Source organism: Haemaphysalis longicornis, unplaced genomic scaffold, assembly GCF_048455015.1.
Source record: "Haemaphysalis longicornis isolate Haplotype H1 unplaced genomic scaffold, Haemaphysalis longicornis Haplotype H1 scaffold_6, whole genome shotgun sequence".
Classification (NCBI taxonomy): domain Eukaryota; kingdom Metazoa; phylum Arthropoda; class Arachnida; order Ixodida; family Ixodidae; genus Haemaphysalis; species Haemaphysalis longicornis.
In genome coordinates this window covers 28,232,795-28,237,973 of record NW_027526407.1, presented here as the reverse complement: position 1 = coordinate 28,237,973, position 5,179 = coordinate 28,232,795, and the positions used below count along the sequence as shown (strand labels likewise).

General features: G+C 43.0%; 1 long non-coding RNA gene across 2 annotated transcripts; it reads left to right on the top strand.

Annotated features, from left to right (window-relative positions):
* The first annotated feature begins 2,245 nt into the window (after positions 1–2,245).
* On the top strand, positions 2,246–4,777 carry LOC144141449 (uncharacterized). Of its 2 annotated transcripts, none has more exons than XR_013316608.1 (3): positions 2,246–3,034; positions 3,839–4,118; positions 4,174–4,777. It is a non-coding gene; the product is annotated as an uncharacterized LOC144141449 (long non-coding RNA). The 2 variants fall into 2 exon arrangements; XR_013316607.1 differs by having other exon boundaries at positions 3,839–4,260; positions 4,332–4,775.
* The last annotated feature ends 402 nt before the right edge of the window (positions 4,778–5,179 follow it).

The following is a 5,179-nucleotide window of genomic DNA, read 5'->3' as shown; positions in this document are numbered from 1 at the left end:
CAACACCGATCGAGGCACCTTATTTCTATACTCTTCCGCTTTGTTTTCTTTTTTTTTTAATTCACTTTTCCTAAATTTGGTAATGCGTACGACGTATAGACGCAAAAATTTCTTGGCGGCGTGCATCTGACACATATGAATTTCTTGAGGACAGACTGGACTTAAATAACTGTAAGCGGTCGCTTTTGTTGTATATCGACGCGTTTCCGTGCAATCCAGTCCCCGTGAAATTTATGAACGTGTGCGATGAAGCGTCGCTGTGCCATAGGCGCGACAGTCACGCTCTGACAAATCGCTACATCCGGTGTAAATCAGATCCGTGTAAGTGTCATCCGCTAGATCCGTGTAAATGTCACCCGAATAATAGCGTTTTAAGCACAATTTCACTGATGTGCGAAACCAACTTCACCATTTTGCGAATGCGCTCTTAAAAATCTGTCAACGGTTCCTACCAGCCCGTGCAGGTCGTGTCGCTCATAGAATTGGTATACCGATTGTCTCATCTTATGGTGTGATTTAGTTATTTTAGGAACCCACCCCGGTGGCTGTTGTGCTTCTGAGCCCAAGGACGCGGGTTCGATTCCAGACCGCGGCAGGCCGCGGCAGCCGCTTTTGTGTGTGTGTGTGGAGGCGAGAAGCGAAAATGCCTGTGTGTTCTAAATTTCGGCGCTCGTTAAATAGATCCCCCCGGTGGTCAAAATTAATCCGGAGCCCTCTACTACGCCGCGCCTCATCGCCTGTGTAGCGTCGGCGTGTGAAACGTCATAATCAATCAAATAAGATATTTTAGTGCGATTTTAACACATCATTAACCTTAAGGAGCAAAACACAGCTGCTGCGTACCGATAAAGCCGCGCGCAGCATTCACCCTCGAATGTGCGTTGTCACGTATGGCCAGCTATCGGGCTGTTTTCGTGTGTCTTTTACAAATGCCGGTCGGGTGCGTTTTTGTCCATGTGTATGCCGCATATATCCAGGAAACTGACCGAATACAGCGCCTGCTAATTAACCCAACGCGCGCATGAAATGGACGGCGCATGCAGCATGTTCCGACGTCAGTGCATGCGTGAGGCACGAATCAGAACTTGGGTTTCATTGCCTTCTGTTATTTCGCACTCATTATTTGCCGAATAAATAAATAAACTGGAATAACAACAAGAAAATAACTTTTTATGCCATCGTCAAATAGTATCGAGTTTACTGTACTCCGACTTGGCTTCCTATTTCCTATATTGCCGCTCACTTCACCATGTACATACCGAAATTTAACGCGGCCTCTTAACAATGCAGATGTGTTCTTTTGGGGAACGTGCACCATATGAAAAGACAAACTGATCGGGTATACGCCGTGCTTTTCATTCTATGTGTTGGTCATATCTTTAAGAGCTTCGCGCAGATACACCTAGCTTTTTTTCATAACTGCCTGAAAACAGCACCCAGAAATGACTTCCCAACTTTCCTTTCCTATTGTTGAAACATTGCGCGTTTTTCTTAGGCAGTAGATTACGGCTGTATTATAAAAAGGTAATCATGAATCGACAAGGGAAACTTCCAGTTCCATTTGGCCCTTGCAGGCTCGGGTCTCCCAGAATATGTATGCTAATAAAGTATTATTATTATTATTTGGCTAAGTTTTCACAAGCGTCTCGCACTGTTAACGTTCTCTCTTAAAGGAGTACTGACACCAAATTTTTACTTCATGTTTTTTATTGGTTAGGTGTAATATGTGGTATACGTTGCCGTGAAGGGGCATTCTAACGATTGCGCGATTGAAATGGCGACCTTTGGAAGCAGCCTATTTAGGGCCCCTTTAAAGCTTGCATGGCCGGATTGTTTTTATGGCGCCGCCTGTATATCATCAGACAAAAATAATCTAGATAGAAGGCTCAAACATTTCCTTGTTGCTGGGTCCTCATAATTGTTTGAAAAAATTAATTTACTGGGGAAATTTTATATGCAAGCTATAAAAACTTTTGTGCATCATACTGGGGTGTGCAAGCCATACATGTCGCCAACTAATTACAATCGTATGTGTTTTCCTTCCAATTGCCGCAGCAATTACACTTGATTCATGAGACAGATTCAAACCCAAAGTTCATGTTCTTTAAATTGCCCCCTTCGTGTGAAATTTAGTCACTTCCCTCTGATCAGCGAACGTTCCGACTAGTCCACACCTTGCACCCTTGTTTGAAATAAACTTGAATTGGGCTGTTTTATATTTCAACTTCCCCATAAACATTTTACCTACCTCGAGCGCCAAAGTAGAGCACCATCATGCATATTGTAACAATAAAACAAAACAAAGACCTAACCCTGACACCCACTTTCCAGCCGATACTGCCTGTACGAAAGCTCATTGGCATATTTCAAGGATATTTTCTCATAATACAAACGAACCTGAATTCCAAGTAACCTGAAAACTAACTTCCCATTTTTGCTTTTGTTCCGTTCCAATAGCATTGCACACACTATCTTCAGATTTTTCCTGTTGTAATGTTTATTCGTAAGAGGCTCCAATGCATCGAACACTTGTCGCGTTCTGCTTGGCGCGAAACGAAATACAGGGCGCCAGGCGTTCTCAGAAATTTCGGGGTGCTCGGAGAGGCACGACGTCTCGAGCGTTCCTTTCTCCCTGCATGCCTTATTTTTTGCTTTCGTCGTCGCCCCGTCCCTTCTAGAGTGTGTCGCAAAGGAAGTTTTAGCAGCCGCGGCGCAAAGTTGGGGAGGGCCGAAAAAAAAAAAAAAGAAAAGGAAAACGCGCGTCCTTGGCCAACGTCCTACCCTCCTCTCACACGCGCACACGTGCGCGCGTTCCTTGCAGAGCGGACCCCTCCCGTTCCTCTCTCTCTGCGCCTGACAGCCGTAACTGGTGCGGGGGAGAGTGAACGAAAAGCGCGCGCTTTTGCAGAAACGAGGAGCCATCCTGAGAATCAAGCGGAATGGAGAAGGAACATTGTACGAAATTTCGTTGTGTGGCCGCATGTTACGGCGAATATTAGTGGGCCGGAAAGTTCATAGCAACCGACCAGTGAAGGTAAGCGCTCGATTTTCTGAGCTCGCCTCGTTCTTTCGAACGCAGTTTACTTCGTAAAAGAGCGGGAACAAGACTGCCCTCCCGTCTAGCTTCTAAGCATCCTTCTTGCTTTTGCGAATGCGTACGGTTGTAAAACGTGCAACATGTATTCAGCGCTTAAATCAGGTGGGCGCTCAGAAGTACACCTGTTGTGATGCTGAAATCGAGTGTAGGTTCTGCAAGAACCTTGATACGTACGATTGGCTTTTAATTTACTTCTCGCCACAGCTGCTGTCGCGCGCGAGAAATATCTCATAAATTTAACTTTGTTATGTTTAATTTCACGCGAGTTTCAGCGGCATGCTAGCTGTTCCAGAACACAATTAGCGTTGCAGTTAAGAATTATCATCTGGTTATGCTAACTGCCTTACGATGTAAAACAACGCCTGACGTCTTTGTAGCATTCACAAACTTTCCATGTGAAAAGCTGGTCTACGTCGGATGCTTATAATTATAAAGAATATGGCATACGCAAAAAAAAAAAGCAGCTCAAGGCCAGTTTTAAGCACATTTTTCGAGAGCAAAAGGTAAAATAAGGCAACCAAGAAAATACGCCGTTGTACGTAATTTTGTCTAGTGTAATGTTTCCATTCTTGACAATTGCCTATTTTCTCATTTTTGTTCATTGCGGGCTTCTCTTGTTCATTGAAAATTCTCTCGCACGCTGTCTGATGACTTTTCAGTTAATTACTGAATTGACCTGTAAAGAAATTTCTGTAAGGTATTTTATATAATTAAGTATTTTCATCCTTTTCTGTTTTCCAGGGATGCTTGAGCTAAACCCACTCATGCGATGTGCGTGTCCACACAGGCATTAGAAAAAGTTAAACAAGCAAGACAAAATGGAAAGTGAAGCGGCCTGTTTTGCTGTGTTCCTTCCTAAAGGTAAGGTTTTCTCCATTAGCTAAAATTTGCTTCACTTCAGTTTTCTGCACCCCTTCTGACTCTGTTTTGTTTTCAGAAATGCCTTAAGATTTACCAGCACCACAAAATTGACATGGGAATAAGCTAGCTCACCTGGCAGCAAACGTCATCCAAAGTGCAGGTGAGCTTTTGAGCACCCTGTGTGTTACAGCAATGCCCTTTTGTTTGTTTCTCAGGAATGGCTGTCAAATCTCAATTGAACTGCCAGTACAAGAAAATCAATGAGGCCATATTGTATACCAAAAGTCCTGGTGTTCTGAGAGGTGAGACATTGTCTATGCTGTAACAACTTTGCAACTTCTCCTATAAACTACAACTTTTGTTCATTTCGCAGAATTAAGCGTCGCAGTAACAACCCTACGTGTTACTGGGTTCATGGCTGTCAAGTATGTCATCAAATTGACTCGTCAAGGCGCAGAAGAACAAGCGAGCCCCGGAGGAGGAAAACGAAGACATCGTCTGAAACAGCGTACTTGCGAAATTCAAGGCTTTAACAGAATGCGTATTCGGCTCGATTGTTAATGGTAAAATAAAAAGCACGTGTCCTTTCATTTTAAAGAGTCTCAGTGTTGTTATTTACGCTAGCTGCATGTTCCTTGCTTTAAAATTCTGCCATTTCTTAGTTTGTTATTTTGCCGGACTGCCTTAATTGTGTGTGTTGGTCAGTGTAGGGATCAAATGTATGAATATACAGGTCTAAAATGCCGGTTTATACCTTTCAGGAGTTTATGCGGACGAGGTTTGAACCGCTCGCTTATCATGCAGTCAACAATCGTCTCTCTAGGAAAAAGTTTTCTATGATTTTCATCTAGTTATTGTTGCATGTATATTAGATTCATGTAACTGTAAGTTACCTGTACATTGCTGCAATATTATTGCTTTGTAAGAGAAATATTGCTTGAAAGTCATCAACAGTGCGCTGATGTGGCCCTCGATCGTGGTGAAAAAACGTATCTGTAAAGTCGCGGTAACGTTGTAGGAAGCATCGCTTGAACATTAAAGCGACGTTTTCTAAATGTTACCCGCACGTTGGAAAAATATAGCTGGAAAGTTACCGCAAAATTGTAGCAGTGTTATTGCAACTTCATAAAAACATTGCTTGAACGTTGAAGAAACGTTCTTTGTATGTTAAAAGTGTAAATCTAAAGTTTCTGCAATATCGTAGCAATGTTATCACAACGT